Here is a 24698-nt window from a genome sequence, read left to right on the forward strand (position 1 = left end):
AGCCTCCTACATCAACAGAAAGTTGGATTAAAGATTTACTGAGCATGGCTCCACCCATCAGAGCAAGAGCCAGATTCCTCCATAGCCAGATGCTCCAATCAGGAAACTTCCACAAGCCTCTTATCCTTATCCATCTGAAGGCAGACAGAATGAAAACCACAATCAAAGAAAACTAACCAAATTGATCACATGGATCACTGCCTTGTCTAACTCAATGAAACTATGAGTTATGCCATGTAGGGCCACCCAAGATAGACGGGTCATGGTGGAGAGTTCTGATAAAACGTGGTCCACTGGAGAAGGGCATGGCAAACCATTTCAGTATCCTTTCCTTGAGAACCTCATGAACAGTATGAAAAGGCAAAAAGTATGACACTAAAAGATGAACTCTCCCACCTGGTAGGTGCTGAATATGCCACTAGAGAAGAGTGGAGAAATAGCTCAGGAAAAAATGAAGAGGCTGAACCAATGCAAAAACAACACCCAGTTGTGAATGTGACTGGTGATGGAAGTAAAGTCCAATGCTGTAAAGAACAATATTGCATAGGGACCTGGAATATTAGGTCCATGAATCAAGGTAAATTGGAAGTGGTCAAACAGGAGATGGCAAGAGTGAACATCAACATTTTAGGAATCAATGAACTAAAATGGACCAAAATAGGTGAACTGAATTCAGATGACCATTACATCTAATACTGTGGGCAAGAATCCCTTAGAAGAAATGGGGTAGCCACCATAGTCAACAAAAGAGCCCAAAATGCAGTTCTTGAGTGCAGTCTCAAAAATGACAGAATGATCTCCATTTGTTTCCAAGGCAAACCATTCAGTATCACAGTAATCCAAGTCTATGCTCCAACCACTGATGCTGAAGAAGCTGAAGTTGAACAGTTCTGTGAAGACCTACAAGACCTTCTAGAACTAACACCAAAAAAAAAAAAAAAAAAAAAAAAAAGATGTCATTTCCAACATAGGGGACTAGAATGAAAAAGCAAGAAGTCAACAGATACCTGGAGTAACAGGCAAGTTTGGCCTTGGAGTACAATATGAAGCAGGGCAAAGGCTAACAGAGTTTGCCAATAGAACACACTTGTCATAGCAAACACCCTCTTCCAACAACACAAGAGATGACTCTACACATGGACATCACCAGATGGTCAAGACCAAAATAAGATCAATTATATTCTTTGCACCCAAAAAGGGAGAAGCTCTATACAGTCAGCAAAAACACAACTGGGAGCTGACTGTGGCTCTGATCATGAACTCCTTATTACAAATTCAGACTTCAATGGAAGAAAGTAGGGAAAACCACTAGACCATTCAGGTATGACCTAAATCAAATACCTTATGAATATACAGTGGAAGTGACAAATAGATTCAAGGGATTAGATCTAATAGACAGCATGCCTTCAGAGCATTGAAAAGAGGTTTGTAACATTGTATAGGAGACTATGATCAAAACCATCCCTAAGAAAAAGAATTGCAAAAAGGCAAAATGGTTGTCTGAGGAGGCCTTACAAATAGCTGGGCAAAGAAGAGAAGCAAAAGGCAAAGGAGAAAAGGAAAGATATATCCATCTGAATTCAGAGTTCCAAAGAATAGCAAGGAGAGATAAGAAAGCTTTCTTAAGTGGTCATTGCAAATAAATAGAGGAAAACAATAAAATGGGAAATACTAGAGGTTTCTTCAAGAAAATTAGAGATACTGGGGAAATATTTCATGCAAAGACGGGCACAAGAAAAGACAGGAATGGTGTGGACTTTACAGAAGGCACAGATATTAAGAAGACATGGCAAGAATACATAGAAGAACTATACAAAAAAAGATCTTAATGACCCAGATAACCACGATAGTGTGATCACTCACCTAGAGCCAGACATCCTGGAATGTGAAGTCAAGTTGGCCTTAGGAAGCATCACTATGCACAAAGCTAGTGGAGGTGATGGAATTCCAGTTGAGCTATTTCAGATTCTAAAAGATGATGGTGTGAAAGTGCTGCACTCAATATGCCAACAAATTTGGAAAACTCAGCAGTGGCCACAGGACTGGAAAAGGTCAGTTTCCACTCCAATCCCAAAGAAAGGCAATGCCAAAGAATGTTCAAACTACTGCCCAATTGCACTCATCTCATTCCAACAGAGTAATGCTCAGAATTCTCCAAGTGAAGCTTCAACTGTACGTAAACCGAGAATTTCCGATGTTCAAACTGGATTTAGAAAAGGCTGAGGAACCAGAGATCAAGTTGCCAACATTTGTTGCATCATAGAAAAAGATTTTCCAAAAAAATCTTTGTTTGGGAAAAAAAAAAAAAGAATTAAAAAAAAAAGATCTTTTTCTGGAAAAAAAAAAAAAGAATTCCAAAAAAATCTTTTTTGGAAAAAAGGAGAATTTCAAAAAAATCTTTTTTGGGGAAAAAAAAAGAGAATTCCAAAAAGCAACTACTTCTGCTTCATTGCCTATGCTAAAGCCTTTGCATGGATCACAAAAAACTGTGGAAATTTCTTAAAGAGATTGGAATATCAGAACAGCTCACCTGCTTCCTATGAAACTTGTAAGCAGGTCAAGAAGCAATAGTAAGAACCAGATATGAAACAACAGACTGCTTCAAACTTGGGAAAGAAGTACGTCAAGGCTGCATATTGTCACCCTGCTTATTTATTATTAACTTGTATGCATCATGCGAGATGCCAGGTTGGATCAGGCACAAGCTGGAATCAAGATTGTCAGGAGAAATATCGATAACCTAAGATATGCAGATGACACAACCCTGATGGCAGATAGCAAAGAACTAAAGAGTCTGTTGATGAAAGTGAAAGAGGAGCGTGAAAAAGCTGGTGAAAAGGCGTGAAAAAGCTCAACATTCAAAAATGTTAAGATCATGGCATCCAGTCCCATCACTTCATGGCAAATAGATGGGGAAACAATGGAAATAGTGAAAGATTTTCTTTTCTTGGGCTCCAAAATTACTGAATATGGTGACTGCAGCCATGATATTAAAAGACACTTGCTCCTTGGAAGAAAAGCTATGACCAACCTAGACAACACATTAAAAAGCAGAGACATTACTTTGTTGACAAAGGTTCATCTAGTCAGTTATGTTTTTTCTGGTAGTCATGTATGGATGCAAGAGTTGGACTGTAAAGAAAGCTGAGCACTGAAGAATTGATGCTTTTGTACTGTGGGGTTGGAGAAGACTCTTGAGCGTTCCTTGGGCTTCACGGAGATTAAACCAGTCAATCCTTAGGGAAATCAGTCCTGAATATTCATTGGAAATGCTGATGCTGAAGCTCCAATACTTTGGGCATCTGATTCGAAGAATTCAGTCATTGGAAAAAACCCTGATGCTGGGATGACTGAAAGCAGTATGAGAAGGGTGTGACAGATGATGAGATGGTTAGATGGCATCACTGACTTGATGGACATGAGTTTGAGCAAGGTCCAGGAATTGGTGATGGACAGGGAAGCCTGGCATACTGCAGTCCATGGGGTCGCAAAAAGTGTACACAGTTGGGCAACTGAACTGAAGTGAACTGAAATTCAACTAGTGTTACTGTCAAATCCCAACAGAAGTTAGAGTCAGGAATTCATTAGATATTTTAGAAAACACATCTCAAAATATTTCTATAGGACAAATAACTACATTTAAGAAATTTTATAAATGCAGTAAAAGCTGTTTTCCTCTTGCATGTACAGTTTGTTCAGAGAAAGAAAGATGATGAGCTTATACTGAACATCTTACTGAGAACCCTGAACTGTGTTAGGTGCTCCTCATATCTGTTACTTGATTCTCATCACAAACCTTTTCAGCATTTTATACTCTCTCCAATTCAAAGATAAGGAAATAGGCATCATTTATTCAGTCTGTCAGGAAGATAAGTAAAAAGTTCTGTGCACTGGCATGGTGCTAATTTCTAACATCCTATTGTAAATAACATGAATGCAGTCTCTTGGCCTCATGGAGTTTACAAATGTCAGTGAAGAAATATATAGTACAAAGTAGTGTTGTTTTAAATTTGTTCATTGTTTTTACAAGCTTTGTATGTTTTGAAAATGTCCAGAAGAGATAGTTAAGAAATACTACAAAAGCAGACATAAAGACCACTTAATTGGGTTTGCAATTTCCTTCATCATCCAGTGGTTAAAAATCTGCCTTCCAATGCAGAGGATGTGGGTTTGATCCCTGTTCAGGGAACTAAGATCCCACACGCACAGGGCCAGTAAACCCATGGTGTAACTACTGAGTCTGTGTACTGCAATTGGAGAGCTTGTGTGCCGCCAACTACAAAGCCCAGATGCCCTGGAGCCCACGCACCGCAAGCAAGATCCTGCATGCTGCAACTAAGACCCAATACAGCCAAAAACAAACAAACAAATATTTTTTAAAAAGATCACCTAATCTGGTTTAGATGATATGGAAAGTTCTCCCAGAGAAAATAATTTTAAGACTTAAAGTAGTTAACATGCTTTAACTCAGACAGCAGTGTGTGGAAGAAACACCATTTGAATTTCCATGTCTGACTCCAAAGTTTTTTTTTTTTTTAAATGTAATTTGTTGTATTACATCGTTACTAAGGTAACTAATTAGTTGGTTGTTCAAAAAGAGTGAGTGTACATTTGCTACAGAACTTCTCATGCCCCAAAGCTACCTTAATCACAACGCTGTACCAGCGGACTCCCCCTCTACCCACCCATGAAAGGAGAACCTGGTGAGACTCTCATGAGAACACCTGATGAATGGAAATATGATCAAGAATCTGGGAAAACCAGATAGTTCTCTTTTCAAGTCAGGTGTGTTTGTGGTTATTTTGGGAAATATGAAACTACACGCTTCAAAGGCAGCAACTGACAGCCAGATGGCAACTGGACACCTTCCTCCTTTGAGACTACACGTGACTCTTCTGTCTCATTCACCCAGGAACTCACTGACCTACACTGGTTTGTCAAATCTGAACTCAATGTGATAACTAAGTGTGGCTTGCAAAATTCAATTTCAAACTGTAACACTTCCCTTTCAGACCTACTATGTGCTATCTCAAAGTAGAGTTATATTTGCTTGAGTGTAAAGATTGCTTTTTATCACTAAATAAGTCCTACTTGATGGAAAAAATGCCTGCCATTTTAAATGGCATGGTTAATTAATATAGAAGAACAATTTTTCTTAACATTTTTTAAAGAGATTTTTTTGATGTGGACCATCTTTTTTTGTCTTTATTGAATTTGTTACAATATTGTTTCTTTCTTTCTTTCTTTCTTTTAAATATATTTTGGTTTATTAGCCCTGGGATCTTGGCTCTCAGACCAGTGATGGAAACCACACACCGTGCATTGGTAGGCAGAATCTCAACTACGGGACCACCAGGGAAGTCCTATAGAAGACTTGTTTAAAGTTACCGCAAATGGTTGTTGATGTTCAGTCGCAGTCATGTCCAATTTTTTGTGACCCCAAGGACTGCAGCACGCCAGCCTTCCCTGTCCTTCACCATCTCCCAGAGCTTGCTCAAACTCATGTCCAGTGAGTTGGTGATGCCATCCAATATCTCATCCTTCATTGTCCCCTTCTCCTGCTGCCTTCAATCTTTTCCAGCATCAGGGTATTTTATAATGAGTCAGCTCTTCCAATCGGGTGGCCAAAATATTGGAGCTTCAACTTCAGCATCAGTCCTTCCAATGAATATTCAGGACTGATTTCCTTTAGAGTTGACTGATTTGATCTCCTTGCAGTCTAAGAGACTTGCAAGAGTCTTCTTCAACACCACAGTTCAAAAAGTATCAGTTCTTCAGCACTCAGCCATCTTTATGGTTCAACTCTCACATCTGTACATGATTACTGGAAAACCCATAGCTCTGACTATATAGACCTTTTTCAGCAAAATAATGTCTCTGATTTTTAATACATTGGCTAGGTTGGTCATAGCTTTTCTTCCAAGGAGCAAGCATCTTTTTTTTTTTTCTTCAAGGAGCAAGCATCTTTTAATTTCATGACTGCCGTCACCATCTGCAGTGATTTCAGGGCCCAAGAGAAGCGAATCTGTCACTGTTTCCATTGTTTCTCCATCTATTTGCCATGAAGTGATGTGACTGGATGCCATGATCTTAGTTTTTTGAATGTTGAGTTTTAGCCAGCTTTTTCACTCTTCTCTTTCATCTCCATCAAGAGGTTCTTTAGTTCCTTTTCACTTTCTGCCATCAGGGTGGTATCATCTGCCTATCTGAGGTTATTGATATTTCTGAAAATCTTGATTCCAGTTTGTGTTTTATCCAGCCCAACATTTTGCATGATGTACTCTGCATATAAGTTAAATCAGCAGGGTGACAGTATACAGCCTTGATGAACTCTTCTGCCAATTTTGAACCAGTCCATTGTTCCAGATCTGGTTCTAACTGTGGCTTCTTGACCTGCTTATAGGTTTCTCAGGAGTCAGGTAAGATGGTCTGGTATTTCCATCTCTTGAAGAATTTCCCACAGTTTGTTGTGATCCCCACAGTCAAAGGCTTTAGTGTAGTCAATGAAGCTGAAGTAGATATTTTTCTGGAATTCTCTAGCTTTTCCTATGATCCAACAAATGTTGGCAATTTGATCTCTGGTTCCTCTGCCTTTTCTAAATCCAGCTTGAACATCAGGAATTTTTTGGTTCACATTCTTTTGAGACCTGCTTTAGAGAATTTTGAGTATCACTTTGTTAGCATGTGAAATGAGTGCAATTGTGTGGTAGTTTGAATATTCTTTTGCAATGCCCTTCTTTGAGATTGGAATGAAAACTGATCTTGTCCAATCCTGTGGCCACTGCTGAATTTTCCAAATTTGCTCACATATTGAGTGCAGCACTTTAACAGCATCATCCTTTAGAATTTGAAATAGTTCAGCTGGAGTTTCATCACCTTCACTAGTTTTGTTCAAATACAATATTGTATTTTGAATACAATAACTGAATTCTGCATCATTTCAGACATGAATAAACCTAAATGTTGATAGCCAAATGAATATTTGAACATGCCATAGACTCTACATTCCTCCTCAATGAGGGGATTTTTCATTTTTAATTCAGTCTTGAATTTATGTTTCCTACCAGCAGAGAAAATATAAATTCCATCCCCTGCCAAGACCTGTCAGCATCAGCAAGAAGGAGTGATGTGGATGAAGTTGTAGGCAAGAGGTTGAAGTCCACAAAGGGAAACGCTTCTAGGAACTGAGAAAATAGTTTTGGAGATTTTATGAATGCCACAACTTTGAGATTACATCATTCAAGAAAAAGTAACATTGAAATGTCTTAACTTTGAATAATTCCCCATGCAGATGGGTAGGAGGTTAAGAAAGGGGTTTCTAGCAAGTAGAAACAACCAGTAAATAAAAGTGTTTCTACCAAGAAGAAACAACACTGACCAGTCTGATGAGGGCAGCAAACAACATATGGCACCCCAAAGAGGATAAGCAGCACTCATGTCAAAATAAAGTACAATCATTGCAGAGGACCCCTTTCACCACAGGCAAGCAATTATTATTAGAAAACTTTATGTTAAGACAGGCCTATCTCTATATTATTTATAAACTTGTACAAAATTATATTTGGCAATAAAATCAACCTTATCTATTTCTCATTCCAATGTCAGCATCTACATGTACGACATTTTCAATATTTGATTCTTTCATTTATAACAATTATTTATGACAATGATTGAAATGATTGGGTTGAGGTTAACCCAGATGACAATTTTGATAAAAATTGTTATGCTGGGAGAGTGCAGATCAAATAAACACTTCTCTTAAAGAATGTGAAATTAGCCAAATCTCTTCCTGTCTAATTTGCCACACATGACATTAGCATAGGATATCCCATATTAACCAATTCATTCAGAAAGAGGTCCTACTAGTGGGATGTGTGTGTTGACATCTTAATAATAACAATAATAACTAATTTGAAAGATAAGGTTGTATTTAAAACAGCCACTGAGAAGGTCCCACATATGGAAATGATTATAAAAATTACAAATCCAAAAACTGAAGAAGGGTGAAGACCAGTAAGTTAAATGAGAAATTCAGAATGTTTTGGAGGGGTCCCTAGTGAACTGGGGAGAAGTGCTCTAATGTGTATCTAAAAGCATGTTATTAAAAATCTTTAATTTTTAAATTTTATTTTACTTAATTTGGCTGTGCCTCCTGGCTTGCAGGATCTCTGGCAAGTTCCCTGGCCAGAAGCAGAGACTGAAGCCAGGTTCCAGCAAGGAAAGCACTGAATTCCAGCCACTTGACCAGCAGGGAACTCCCATATAGCATACATATTTTTAAAATGTAGAATGATATGTAAATCAAGCAAAATATGCCAAACAAAAGTAGTTTGTTTTCTATACTTATGTTAATTAAGAGGGTTTAAACAACAAAATAAAGAGCATGTTCAGGGTACAACATTCACGAGAATGTAAAGACTGCTGTCTTACCTACAGGAGACTACAGATGACATAGATTTGTATATTTTATGCAAATTTTAATGATAGTAGCATACTGTATTATAATAAATGCTGAGTTCACAGTTAAATCTTTAATGAGTTTGCCAGTGACAATGTGTTACTTAAAGGTAGTTATTCTACATAGTATCTGAATCAAACTGTTTCTCTGAATATTAAGAAGACAGAACCATTGGATGGTTGCTATTAAGGCTTTTTCATAATAAAATAACTTTTAAAAAGGGAAAAGATAGAGTATCACAGTATAATGAAAGTCTCTGAAGGGTAATTCTGTAGAGAGACAACTGATATTTAATTTAGTGAATCCTGATAATTGCTTATCTTTACAGTTTGAACAGTAATTACAATTTACAAGATACAGATGAACATCTCCTTAAGCAACTGGAGAAGTGATGGTCACTGGTAGTTACATTTATTAAGTCTGACATCACCTTTGTTTTAATGAGGTATAAATTTAAACAACTTAGTCTTTAAATGTTCAAGTAAGATTATTTATATCTAGTAGATATTTAACTGGACATGGCGGTTAATACTGTCTACCACCCAATTTACCAGAGAGTGGAAGTCAAAAACCCTAGCTGTCTAAGCAGTTAGCCATTTGTATTATTTTTTATGCTGTCTTGATTTTCCACTGATAAAATGATAGCAATTTAAAGTAAAATTGCATTTGGGGAAAAGCTGTCAAGTTCAATTTGTATTGTAATAGAAAATATCTGATTAGAAATGCCCAGAGAGAAATCCTGATAGGTTATCTGTCTGGGTGTTAGGTTGATGGTCATTTGGAGTAGTGAAACGTGCAGTGTATAGCTTACTAATAAGATGCTTTACATACTTTCTATTGGAGCAAAATAAAAAGTGGAACAGAGAGCATAAGCCCTCAATATTGCATTATGTTTTAAATCACATCAATAAACAAAATTTGATTTCCAAATCATTATCATGACCAACAATAAACATATATTGTTATATGAAAGACAACCCTCCATCTTAGGCCATTAGTGAGCTCTTCTATCCATCTCATAGTTTCTTTCCTAGTTTTTGTTCTCATTCTTCTGGGATATCATTATATCTATAGCATTTCAATTTTCATAGCTTTGATGTTGACTCTCAAGTGCAGATGTTCACCTAGGTTCAGTGCCCTGAGATCCTGGATCAAACATCTCAGTGCTTAGTGAACATTTCCATGTGAATGGGATATAAGAACCTTAGATTTTTATGTCCCCAAGTCAATTTTCCCTCTACCCTGTCTCCCAACTAGCTTTTTTCCAATGCTTCCACCCTCACCATCTATTTATTTATTCCTGAATCACCTTTGACGTAATTCCCCTATTTTTTTTTTTTTTTTCACATATAATCTACCACTAACTTCTTTTGGATCTACCTCCAACATGTACTTCAACTACATTTTTTCCATACCACCTATGCTGTTGCATTTCATGTCTTAGCGATTATTTGCTTTTACCTACAGAGCTGTAATGGCGCACTCTTGCTCCCTTCTTCAGCACTCTCCACAATTAAGCCAGAGCAATAGTTATGGGGAAAAAATGTCTTTAAATGTGCTGGAAAACCTTCATTGTTTCTCAATAATCTTGAGTGCGATTTGAAGGATAGACTTCACTGCTCTCAAAAAAGTCACAGTGGGTCACATATGACTACAAACAACAATAGAAGTGTCCATCAGGCTTCAGGTGTGCTCTTCTGTGTCCATCAGGCCTCTCTTCTGTGCCCCATGTGCAGTTCATCTGTGCAGCTTCTATCCCACTGACCAAGAGCAACGTCAGGCCCTTCCCTGTAACCCAAGATGTGTTCCCACAGAGGGAGCAGCTTCACAGAGGCAGCAGTTCCCACAGTCCTCTCTGCAGTGGCTGCACCTGCTTCGCTTCTCAGATTTCCTTATTATTCACCCCTTGAAAGCCAAAATAAAGGGAAAATCTTGAGAGTCTCAAGGAAAAAAAATGAAATATTACAATTAAGAGAACAGTGAGCAAACTAATAGCTTGTTTCTCATAAGAAGTCATGGAGGTTAGAACAGATTAAAAGAAAATGAATCCATCCAAGATTCTATAGCTTAGTGAAAATATTCTTCAAAAATTAGGCAAAATGAAGCCATTTTCATATAAAAGAAAACTGACATAGTTCTTTGCCAGCAGATCTGCTTTATGAGATACCATAAAGGAGGTTCTTCAGGATGAATGGAAATAGTATCAGACAAAAACTCACTTCCACAGAATAAAATGAACAATAATAAAATTGGTAAGTGTTCAAGGCAAAAAATATTGATTTTTTTTTGCTTTTTATTCTTCTTCATTTCTATATAAATGACATAACTATTATATGTCAAACAAATATTATAACATTTTCTTATAGGGTTCATAGTCTATGTGGAACCAGAGATCAAACTGCCAATATTTGTTGGATCATCAAAAAAGCAAGAGAGTTCTAGAAAAAAATCTACTTCTGTTTTATTGACTATGCTAAAGCCTTTGACTGTGTGGATCACAACAAAACGTGGAAAATTCTTAAAGAGATGGAAATACCAGACCACCTGACCTGCCTCCTGAGATATCTGTATGCAGGTCAGGAAGCAACAGTTAGAACTGGACATGGAACAACAGACTGGATCCAAATTGGGAAAGGAGTATGTCAAGGCTGTATATTGTCACCCTGCTTATTGAACTAATATGCACAGTACATCATGAGATGCTGGACTGGATAAAGCACAAGCTGGAATCAAGATTGCCGGGAGAAATATCAATAACTTCAGATATGCAGATGACACCACCCTATAGCAGAAAGCAAAGATGAAATAAAGAGCCTCTTGATGAAACTGAAAGAGGAGAGTGAAAATGTTGGCTTAAAACTAAACATTCAGAAAACTAAGATCATGGTACCTGGTCCCATCACTTCATGGTAAATAGATGGGGAAACAGTGGAAACAGTGACAGACTATATTTTTTTGGGCTCCAAAATCACTGCAGATGGTGACTGCAGCCATGAAATTAAAAGACGCTTACTCCTTTGAAGAAAAGTCATGACCAACCTAGACAGCATATTAAAAAGCAGAGACATTATTTTGCCAACAAAGGTCCATCTATTCAAAGCTGTGGTTTTTCCAGTGGTCATGTATGGATGTGAGAGTTGGACTCTAAAGAAAGCTGAGCACCGGAGAATTTATGCTTTTGAACTGTGGTGTTGGAGAAGAATCCTGAGAGTCCCTTCGACAGCAAGGAGATCCAACCAGTCCATCCTAAAGGAAATCAGTCCTGAATAGTCATTGAAAGGGCTGATTTTGAAGCTGAAGCGCCAGTACTTTGGCTTCCTGATGAGAAAAGCTGACTCAACGGAAAAGACCCTGATGCTGGGAAAGATTGAAGGCAGGAAGAGAAGGGGATGACAGAGGGTGAGGTGGCTGCCTGGCATCACTGACTCAATGGACATGAGTTTTAGTAAACTCCATGAGTTGGCAAAGGACAGGGAGGCCTGGCATGCTGCAGTCCATGGGGTCACAAAGAGTTGGACATGACTGAGCAACTGAAATGACTAACTGACTGAGACTATGTAGATAAGATACATGTAATAATTACAAGAAGAAAATTTAGAGAGTCTAAATAAGTCAGTAAATGAGATATAAGGATTTAAAAACTTTAAAAAGGGATATGTAGACAAGAAATAAGAAAATGATAGGTCCAAAATCAAACATGTGAAAAATTATAGTATGTACTGGCAACAACTAAAAGAGAGAGGTTGTCAGAATGGATTTAAAAACTAGACCCAAATGCAAAGTGTCTACAAGGTTAACACTTCCCAGATTAAAAAGGTAGGATGAAAGTAAATATACAGAAAACGTACACCATGCAAAGACATCAGTACGAAGACTACAGTGACTAAATTAATGGTTGTTATGGTGACATTTGGGGCTTCCCTAGTGGTTCAGATGGTAAAGAATCCTCTTGCAATGCAGGAGATACAGGTTTGATCCCTGGATCAAAAAGATCCCCTGAAGGAGGGAATAGCTACCCACACAAAAATGCACAGTGACTTTCTGAAGCAGATGAACCCAATCTCAAATTCGGGTCAAGGTCAAGACTGATGGAGGCCATATGTGTACACATCTAAAGGTTAGAAGAAGCTTATTACCTACATAGTTGAGGTCTTGCAGAAGCAGGAAAGACCACTAAAGCAGGTCCAGAAGGGATGATCTAGGTCTATGTTGTATTAATAGTTAGAGGCTAGGGCTGGGACTTGAGTAAGAGATGCTGAGCACAGGCAGACACTTGTAAAGATATTGCAATCTTCCACCTACACCAAGATGAATCATAAAGCAAAATATGAAAGCTAAAACCAGATTAGAAGACTACAAAGGAGAAAATTTTGTGACTTTGGGTAAGGACACATTTCTTAAGCAAAATACACACAGAATTCCACAATCTATAAAAGAATATAGCAATTAACAAGATGAACTTTGTCAAAATTAAAAATATTTACTCTATATTTGTCAAGGTTTTCCAGAGAAATAGAAGTCACAGAATACAGGTGGATGATATATTCAAGTTTTTGGCCCACCAATTTAAATGTCAGTTGAATTCCCTCCCAAAGCAAGCAAACAAACAAAAACACCTTCACAGAAATGTCCAAAACAATGTTTGACCAAATATCAGTTTACTGTAGCTTAGCCAAGGTGACACATAAAATTAAATATCACACTCTTTAAAAGATGAGCCTCTCTGCTGGCTCAGATGGTAAAAAGTCTTCCTGCAAAGCAAGAGACCTGGGTCTCTTCAATCCCTGGGTCAGGAAGAGCTTCTGGAGAAGGAAATGGCAACCTGCTCCAATATTCTTCCCAGGAGAATTCCATGGACAGAAGAGCCTGGTGTGTCCTGGTCCATGGGGTCGCAAAGAGTCAGACACGAATGTGCAACCAACACTTCACTTCACTTCACTTCACTTCACTTCACTTCACTTCATTTCACTTCACTTCACTTCACTTCACTTCACTTCACTTCACTTCACTCTTTCTTTTCATGTTTAGGTAAGCTAAAAGAGAAGCCAGATTTAGGAGAAAATGTTTTGAAAACATGAATCTGGCTTGCATCCTGAACAAAGAACTCTTACAACCCATTAAGACCCCTAAAAATAGGCAACATGTTTGCATAGACAGTTCAAAAGAATGTATACAGTGGCTATTGAACATATGAAAAGATGCACAAGAACACTACTTATTAGAAAAATACGTTCTAAAACTACCACTGGATTCTTAAATTCTAAAATTCTTAAAGAGTTGGGAATACCAGACCACATGACCTGCCTCCTGAGAAATCCGTATGCAGGTCAAGAAGCAACAGAACTGGATAGAACAACAGACTGGTTCTAAATCAGGAAAGGAGTATGTCAAGGCTATATATTGACACCTTGCTTATTTAACTTATATGCAGAGTACATCATGAGAAATTCTGGGCTGGATGACAAGCTGGAATCAACTTGCTGGGAGAAATGTCAATAACCTCAGATATGCAGATGACACCACCGTTATGGCAGAAAGCAAAGAAGAACTAAAAAGCCGCTTGATGAAAGCGAAAGAGGAGAGTGAAAAACTTGGCTTAAAACTCAATATTTAGAAAACTAATATCATGGCATCTGGTCCCATCACTTCATGGCAAATAGATGGAAAAACAATGGAAGTAGTGACAGACTTTATTTTGGGGGCCTCCAAAATCACAGCAGATGGTGACTGCAGCCACAAAATTTAAAGACACTTGCTCCTTGGAAGAAAAGCTATGACCAACCTAGACAGCATATTAAAAAGCAGAGACATTACTTTGCCAACAAAGGTCCGTCTAGTCAGAGCTATGGTTTTTCCAGTAGTCATGTATGGATGTGAGATTGGACTATAAAGAAAGCTGAGCACCGAGGAATTGATGCGTTTGAACTGTTGTGTTGGAGAAGACTCTTGAGAGTTCCTCTGACTGCAAAGAGATTAAACCAGTCCATCCTAAAGGAAATCAGTCTTGAATATTCATTGAAAGGACTGTTGCTGAAGCTGAAACTCCAGTACCTTGGCCACCTGATGTGAAGAACTAACTCAGTGGAAAAGACCCTGATAATGGGAAAGATTGTAGGCAAGAGGAGAAGGGGTCGACAGAGGATGAGATGGTTGGATGGCATCACTGACTTGATAGGACATGAGTTTGAGCATGCGCCAAGAGTTGGTGATGGTCAGGGAGGCCTGGAGTGCTGTTCTCCACGGGGTTGCATGGAGTTGGACATGACTGAGTGAATGAACTGAACTGATCCCACTATAAGAACTAGAGCTGAAAGAAGTGATATTAGCCAGGTGATGGAAAGAATGAAAAGCGATCAGAACTATCACACCTTGCTAGTGAGAATGACAACCACTTTGGAATCTACTCTGTCAACATACTATAAAATTAAACATATTTATCATTTGACCTTGTAATCCCACTCATGACATTGATCAAAATTCAATAATATCTAAACTACATTTAAAGTCACATTAGCTATTATAAACAGTGCTGCGATGAACATTGGGGTGAACGTGTCTCTTTCAGATCTGGTTTCCTCGGTGTGTATGCCCAGAAGTGGGATTGCTGGGTCATATGGCAGTTCTATTTCCAGTTTTTTAAGAAATCTCCACATTGTTCTCCATAGCGGCTGTACTAGTTTGCATTCCCACCAACAGTGTAAGAGTGTTCTCTTTTCACCACACCCTCTCCAGCATTTGTTGCTTGTAGACTTTTGGATGGCAGCCATCTTGACTGGCGTGTAATGGTATCTCATTGTGGTTTTGATTTGTATTTCTCTGATAATGAGTGATGTTGAGCATCTTTTCATGTGTTTGTTAGCCATCTGTATGTCTTCTTTGGAGAAATGTCTGTTTAGTTCTTTGGCCCATTTTTTGATTGGGTCATTTATTTTTCTGGAATTGAGCTGCAGGAGTTGCTTGTATATTTTTGAGATTAATCCTTTGTCTGTTTCTTCATTGCTATTATTTTCTCCCAATCTGAGGGCTGTCTTTTCACCTTGCTTATAGTTTCCTTTGTAGTGCAAAAGCTTTTAAGTTTCATTAGGTCCCATTTGTTTAGTTTTGCTTTTAGTTCCAATATTCTGGGGGGGGGGGGGGGGGGGTCATAGAGGATCCTGCTGTGATTTATGTCGGAGAGTGTTTTGCCTATGTTCTCCTCTAGGAGTTTTATAGTTTCTGGTCTTACATTTGGATCTTTAATTCATTTTGAGTTTGTTTTTGTGTATGGTGTTAGAAAGTGTTCTAGTTTCATTCTTTTACAAGTGGTTGACCAGTTTTCCCTGCACCACTTGTTAAAGAGGTTATCTTTTTTCCGTTGTATTATCCTTGCTTCCTTTGTCGAAGATAAGGTGTCCATAAGTACATGGATTTATCTCTGGGCTTTCCAGTTTGTTCCATTGATCCATATTTCTGTCTTTGTGCCAGTACCATACTGTCTTGATAACTGTGGCTTTGTAGTAGAGCCTGAAGTCAGGCAGGTTGAATCCTCCAGTTCCATTCTTCTTTCTAAAGATTGCTTTGGTTATTTGAGGTTTTTTTTGTATTTCCATATAAACTGTGAAATTATTTGTTCTAGTTCTGTGAAGAATACCGTTGGTAGCTTGATAGGGATTGCATTGAATCTATAGATTGCTTTGGGTAGTATAGTCATTTTGACAATATTGATTCTTCCAATCCATGAACACGATATATTTCTCCGTCTGTTTGTGGCCTCTTTGATTTCTTTCATCAGTGTTTTCTATGTATAAGTCTTTTGTTTCTTTAAGTAGATATACTCCTAGGTATTTTATTCTTTTTGTTGCAATGGTGAATGGTATTGTTTCCTTAATTTCTCTTTCTGTTTTCTCATTGTTAGTGTATAGGAATGCAAGGGATTTCTGTGTGTTAATTTTATATCCTGCAACTTTACTATATTCATTGATTAGCTCTAGTAATTTTCTGGTAGAGTCCTTAGGGTTTTCTATGTAGAGGATCATGTCATCTGCAAACAGTGAGAGTTTCACTTCTTCTTTTCCTATCTGGATTCCTTTTAAGCAACCTAGATGCCCATCAGCAGATGAATGGATAAGGAAGCTGTGGTACATATACACCATGGAATATTACTCAGCCATTAAAAAGATTTCATTTGAATCAGTTCTAATGAGATGGATGAAACTGGAGCCCATTATACAGAGTGAAGTAAGCCAGAAAGATAAAGACCAATACAGTATACTAATGCATATATATGGAATTTAGAAAGATGGTAACAATAACCCTATATGCCAAACAGAAAAAGAGACACAGAAATACAGAACAGACTTTCGGACTCTGTGGGAGAAGGCGAGGGTGGGATGTTTTCAGAGAACAGTATCGAAACATGTATATTATCAAGGGTGAAACAGATCACCAGCCCAGGTTGGATGCATGAGACAAGTGCTCGGGCTGGTGCACTGGGAAGACCCAGAGGGATGGGGTGGGGAGTGAGGTGGGAGCGGGGATCAGGATGGGGAACACATGTAAATCCATGGCTGATTCATGTCAATGTATGGCAAAAACCACTATAATATTGTAAAAATAATAAATATAAATGGAACTAATAAAAATAAATGGAAAAAAATATTAAAGTCACATTAGCATCAGTTCATATTCAAAAAGTGACATGTGGCTAGTGGCTACTTTAGGATACAAAGTTGCTATAGGAACATTTCCATTATCTCAGAACATTCTGTTACAATGTGTTTCATTGGAAATATTACCCAAGAAGATGCAAGAAAATATGTCTCAGGAGCTCATTTACTGATTAATAGCAGCATTAATCATAATAATGCAAAATTGGAAGCAATCTAATTATCCATCAAATAGTAAATGCATAAACAAAAAGTGGCATATTCATATTATGGAATACTGCCCCAAAATGCAACCCCTCCCAATAATAGTACACACAATAGCAGGAATGAATCTCAGATATATGCTAGAGAAATAAGTCAGTATAACTTTATACAGTGTGGACATGTTTATAAGAAATTCTTGAAAATGTAAAATTATGGTAACAGAAAGCAGATGAATGGTTGACTGTGGCTGGTAGTCTGGAGACAGTTGACTGAGAAAACTCATGAAAAACTGAGTGACAGAACATTTCTATGTCTTGAATTTGATGGAGATCATAAAATTGTATGCAATTAGAAAAATCCATCATTATGTATCTAATATCAGTGGATTTTGTTATATATTAATTATATCTCAATATAACTAAAACAAGTGTGTGCACACACACACACAGTTCCTGCACACACAGTTACCAAGCCACTCTATCCTTCTTCATTTACCTGAGCTTTACATTTTCTAAAAAGAGAGCATCCACCCACATGTATGATACTTTAACAAAGATATCACTGCAGTGTGGGAAGGATTTTTCAAAATAAATCTTGATGTGTCAAATGGATACAAATTTTGGAAAAAAAAAAAACCAGCAACTTAATCTTGATCCAAAATTCACACCACTCATTGAATATCTAGTTGAAAAAGGTAAAACAACAAAATATTCAGAAGAAAACAGAAAAGAATGTTCAGGACTTTGGAGAAGGCAAAAATTTCTTAAACAGGAAGAAAAATAATTGTAAATAATAACAAAATTTGATGAATCAGAACATATTATAATTGAGGACTTTTATTAATAGAAAAAGGCATGTTGTAAAGTCAGAGAAGATATTTGAGATATCTGACAAAAGACTTATATCCACAATATATAAATAGTTTTTGCAAGTTAATAAGAAAAAGTCAAAGTAAAATTAAAATCTGGGCAAAAGTTTGTTTAACTTTTGAATTATGAGTATACTCATACTCATTTATGAGTATACTCAAATGGCCAAAATATATACAAAATATACTTAAACCTCATTAGACATTAAGAAAAACCACAAAGTCATATAACTATATTCCCATTAGAATGGATGCAATTTAAAAAGAAGATGAAGGGAAAAGAAAAAGAAGAAATTGTAAACCCAAGTTTAGGTGAGAATGCAATAAAAGTATTATTCATACAATGTTGGTGGTGTGTATACTTATTTATTCACTTTGGAAAGCTCTTTAAAATGACTAATGAATCTAAATATACATAATGCCTATATCCCAGCAATCCCATCCTTAGGTATATATCCCATAGGTGCACATTCACACTTACCAGAAGACATGCACACAAATGTTCAGGTATTTGTGTTCACTATTTGTAAAAATGTTCTCTATTTTTAAAAACAAAAAGCTAGAAACTAAATAAAAGAAACTCAACAGTGGAGTGAAAAAATAACCTATATTATAATCTGACAGTGGATCTCTATAAAGCATTGAGAATGAAGAAATTATAACTATAGGCAGTGAAATGAATAAACACCATAAACTTAATGAAAAAAGGGACTGCCTAGTGTATATTTCCATTTATAAAAATTTCAAAAACAGGCAAAACTATTCTATGCTGTTAGAGATCAAGACAATAGTTCCCCTTGGAATGGAAAGTCACTAGATGTAAGGATAGCTTCATGTTTTATTTCTTTATCTGAATGCTGTTTATACAAAAATGAACAATTTCATTAAACTGAAAAACTTTTTGAATGTTTATTATAATTTCAAGAATAGTTGTTTCTAAAGTAACAACCCCAGGGAAAAAATGGTGGTTGGTTATTAAAAGCATGACAGCTAAAATCTGAAGGGCTAGAAGTAGGACAGAAGACAGAGACTTCTAGCTACTCAGAGAAATGCTATTTATGAATATATGAAGAGTGGTTTTCTAGATAGTCATCCCAGCTTCCCCAGAGATGCATTATTTAGTTGAATAGCATCATTTATTTTGCTTTGATTTTTGTTAAATTGATCCTGAATACTAAAAGAAATCTGGATCTTCTCACTGCAAAAATGCTCAAGATGCCTACCATTGCTAATACATGGCTGGCAACATGGTGTTGTGCAGAAACCATTTTCCTTAATAGCCAATATCTTGGTGTGAAATTCTAGTAAATATCTGTTTATTTGTCTCTTTTGTGAAAGGTGTTTTCAGATCCTTACCATATCTTTCCAAATTGGAGTTTCCATTCTGAAAGAGCCTGGCCAAACCTAGAGAAAAGTTAAAAAACTTAAATTTTTAGAAGTTGAAACTTTTAAAAGTTTTAATTGTTGAAAGTTTGGCTTTCAACAAATCGGAAAGAGATAACAGGACCCTACACAGTGAACAAAGAGGGGGCAAAATCTGCCTTAGATTGAATCACTTGCTTGATGTTATAAAGAGAAAACTCACAATAATACTCATGAGACGTTAACCAGGATCATTGCAAATATTAGGTTGGTGCAAGTGTACTTGTGGTTTGGGGCCATGAATTTTAAATCATTAAAACTTGGCTCAAACACAACTTTATTAATCAAAACAGGAACCATTACAATCAACACTTTTTTTGCCAATGAGAAATATGTTTGTTTATTCCTGTAGCATAAAAATTTGTGGTTTGGCATTCGATGAACTCTTGGAAAACATTTTCTGCCTCCTGCTGATTGAGGAAGCATCTTCCCTGCAAAAAGTTGTCGAGATCTTGAGAAAGTGGTAATCTGTTGTTGAAAGGTCAAATGAATATGGCAGATAAGGAAAAACTTTGCAGCCCAATTTGTTCAATTTTTGAAGCATTGGTTGTGTAACATGCAATCCAGTGTTGCTGTGGGGAAGAATTGGGCCCATTCTGTTAACCAATGCCAGTCAGGTGCAGGCATGACAGTTTTCACTGCCTCTCATTGATTCGCTGAGCATAATTCTCAGATGTAACAGTTTTGCTGAGATTAAGAAAGCTGTAGTGGTTCAGATGGGCAGCAGACCACCAATAAATGACCATGACCATTTGTGTGTGTGTGTGTGTGTGTGTGTGTGTGTGTGTGTGTATGTGCAAGTTTGGCTTTGGGAAGTGCTTTGGAGCTTCTTCTCAGTCCACCCACTGAGCTGGTTGTCACTGGTTGTCATATAAAATCCACTTTTCATTGCAGGTCACAATCTGATCAAGAAATGGTTTGTTGTTGTTGCATAGAGTAAAAGAAGACACTTCTAAACGATGATGTTTTTGATTTTCAGTCAGCTCATGAGGCACCCAGTTACTGAGCTTTCCCACATTTCCAATTTCCTTCAAATGCCTGATGACTATAGAATGCTCAACTGTTGAGTTCTTTGGCAACTTCTCACATAGTTGTAATGCAATCAGTTTTGATGATTGCTCTCAATTGTTGTTATCAACTTCTGATGGCCAGCCTCTCTGCTCCTCATCGTCAAGGCTCTCCTGTCCTTTACAAAACTTCTTGAGCCATCACTGCACTGTACATTTGTGAGCAGTCCCTGAGCCAAATATGTCACTGATGTTGCAAGTTGTCTGCCCTGCTTTACGATCCGTTTTGAAATCAAATAAGAAAATCACTCAAATTTGCTTTTTGTCTAACAACATTTCCATAATCTAAAATAAATATAAGATGAACAGCAAGTAATAAATCATTAGAAAAAATAAAGCAAAAAAATGTGCATTAAAATGATGTATAACATAACCACAGTTATTTAAGAATGTGTTCCAATATCAAACGGTAAATTTCAACAATGCAAAACTGCAATTACTTTTGCGCTGACCTAATACATGAAAAGGGCTTCCCTCATAGCTCAGTTGGTAAAGAATCCGCCTGCCATGCAGGAGACCGCGGTTCCATTCCTGGGTCAGGAAGATCCCCTGGAGAAGGGAAAGGCTACCCACTCCAGTATTCTTGGGCTTCCTTGGTGGCTCAGCTGGTAAGGAATCCGCCTGCAATGTGGGAGACCTGGGTTCGATCCCTGGATTGGGAAGATCACCTGGAGAAGGGAAAGGCTACCCACTCCAGTATTTTGGCCTGGAGAATTCCACGGACTCTATAGTCCATGGGGTCGCAAAGAGTCGGGCACGACTGAACGACTTTCACTTTCACACAATGAATGAAAATGAGATGCAAATAATGTGAGCATGGAAAACAGTATGAAAAATATTAATCAAATAAACCAAATACAACGGTTCCTATAAAAACGAAGCCAAATGCATTCTCCCTGTGTGCAATTGATACTGCCGATTTTCAACACCCCTGGAAATCACACAAATTTTTATTGTCTGCTTTAAGTTGATGAATAGGACAAATAAAGTATTAAACATAGGTAACCCGTAGTAAAAATCAAATGACAATGCTATTTCTGTCAACATAAACATCTTCCAATTTACATGCTAATTACTGGTAGTAAAGAAAGGGAATTTACAAAAAAAAAAATTACTTTGATGTCCCAGTTTATTTGCAACCATCCTTCCTGTTAAATCATACAAACATTTGCAACAGTTCAAAGTTTAATTTGAACATGTTCCAAACATCTAAAATTCTTATATTAATGTCTTTGCTAAACACCCCCACTCAGTATTCAATAGTTTAAACCTGCTTCAGAAACAAAAATGGTAAGTATAATTTTATCAAAAAGATTTCCCCATCAAATGATTTTCTCCCAACAGAAATTTAGCACTTAAATCTTTGGAAATTATTTCTTAAGTCTACTGAAAACAAATTTTGTAAAAGAGATCGTGATGCATTACTCTTGAGATTCTTGAAGAAAAAAAAAGTGAGTAGTAAAAGAAATCTCTGAGAGAAATCAGGGTGAATTTTATAGGCCACATATAAGAGTCTTTAAATTATTGTATGTATATATAATATTCACAAACACACTATTTTTCCATCTTAGTGACATAATTTTTGAGAACTAATAGCTCAAGTGCCCTTGGTTCAACTTTATCAGTTTAAACAGCTGGGAAAAGGGATGCCCAGCAGAGTTAAACAAATTGCTCAAGGCACATAATAAACCTGTATCAGAAGTCGTCCTGGAACTCCAGCCTCCTGATTGTCTTATTCACTCCCCATTTAATCTTCTGCACACCTCTCTTCAGGGGTGCTCCTTTCAATCTTGAGCTAAGTGGCTTGACTTGCTAGAGCACGCTAGCTATGCACTGCTACAAGAAAATGAATGTAATTTATCCCAATCTCCCAGTGCCCTGGACCAAACCTTGTGGCAATAAAAATCAAATTATTCTCCCCAGACTTTGCCATCTTGCCATTAACTAGCATCACTCTGTTTTTTTCACTGCGATCCATGGAAGGTCAGTTTTCTTTCTTGTAAATAACTTTCTAAGTATGAGAGTTCTATATCTTCAGTTTATCAACCTACACTATCATGCCTTTAGTAGTACATTTGTTGGTGCCTATGAAATCCCTGTTTTTAACTACTAAGAAGACATGACTGAACAACAACAACAACAACCCTATCATAAACTGAGTAAAAAACTTGACAGAAGGATAGAGGTTAGCTGACAATATTTGAGTTCGGTTAATTGAACAAGAAAACCACCTACTGGATGGAACATTATATTTGAGATCTATTCTCTACTTACCAGTGAGTGACTGATTCTGTGTAGCAGTTCTTTTTGCCTCCTTCCTTCCCCAGATAAATAAGACTCAGTAATGGGAAATCCAACCAGTCCATCCTAAAGGAGATCAGTCCTGAATATACATTGGAAGGACTGATGCTGAAGCTGAAACTCCAATACTTTGGTCACCTGATGCAAAGAGCTGACTCATTTGAAAAGACCCTGATGCTGGGAAAGATTGAAGGCAGGAAGAGAAGGGAATGACAGAGGATGAGATGGTTGGATGGCATCACTGACTCAATGGACATGAATTTGAGTAAGCTCTGGGAGTTGGCGATGGACTGGGAGGCCTGGCATGTTGCAGTCCATAGGGTTGCAAAGAGTCAGACACAACTGAGTGACTGAATGGAACGGAATGACATTTGAGAGCAGAATGGCAAGAAGTAAAGAAGAAAGCAGTTCCTTTAATATACTTTCCATTTGTCAAAGACACAGGGTAGCTAGCATAAACAGGAACATTTATGGACTCATTCCACCTGAAAGATGAGAAGAAGGGAATAACAAATAGACGCTGTTTTCATTGCAAACTGTTTAATCTCTCTTACCTAGATGTCGGGAAGAACCTATATCTTGGACACCAGGGAAGAATAGTGAGCCAGAAAGAATAGTGATAGTAAAGAATCTGTCTGCAATGTAGGAGACTTGCATTCATTCCCTGGGTCAGGAAGATCCCCTTGAGAAGAAAGTGGCAATCCATTACAGGATTCTTGCCTGGGAAATCCCATAGAGGAGTTTGGAGGGCTACAGTCTATGGAGTTGCAAAGAGTCAGACATGACTGAGTGACAGAACTCACACACATCTCAAAATTTCAAACTACCTTTCTAATGGAGGTGGCTGTTCTTCCACTCATCTCCTAAGTGTAGATACTGCTCAGTACTCTTCCCTAAACAAGTTCATGTTATAAAGGCCAATATAATTACCATGCTCAAATATTACTGAGAGTTTTCTCACTATAGAAAACAGAACAAACTTTTTTGCATGGCAGTCAAATTCATGTACCAACTGGCCCCAATATCTCTCTCTCTGACCCTACCTTCAACCCATCATGGAAATTCACACTGTTTTACAAGTATAACACACATCCATAAAATTATTCTTTTCCTTTTATTGAATTCTTAAGTAGCCCTTTCCCAACTCTTAACATATAAAGTTCATATCCCCTATGAAACTTTCCTATACCTCTCTAGTTCAAGTATTTTTAATTTCTCTATGCACTGCTCTGTTATGCCTCTCATGTCATGTCAATGTCTATCTTATATAAGTTGTGCACTTTTTTCTCTTCCCACAGGTGTTCTTGTAGCTCCTGAAACTTACTAATCTTATGCTTTATCAGTACCACAGGCAATGCTTTTCATAAATAGTGGGACAACCTGAAAAGTTTATATGTCATGTTAAATTGAGAAGTAAACAAAATAATATCCTTTCTGACTTAGCACACACAGAATAACCTAGTCTAGGAGGAACTTTACCAGTTTGTTTGTTTTTTTTTCCTGAAAGGAAGGAAAGTATTATATCAATGTTTCATTAGGAAAAATATGCAGATAATCCAAGAAGGAAGGCATTCAATAAAGAAAGTTTAGCAGCTCTCAAAACAATCTGGAGACTGAGAAATGAATGCCAGGAAAATGCTACTTACTGATGTTCAAGAAATCAGGTATCGCAGCAGACAACAATGAGTGAACTCAGCTACCTGTTGCCCTGCATGGGACAGCTACGTGCATGC

The sequence above is a fragment of the Dama dama genome, chromosome Y (assembly GCF_033118175.1).
Source record: "Dama dama isolate Ldn47 chromosome Y, ASM3311817v1, whole genome shotgun sequence".
Lineage (NCBI taxonomy): Eukaryota > Metazoa > Chordata > Mammalia > Artiodactyla > Cervidae > Dama > Dama dama.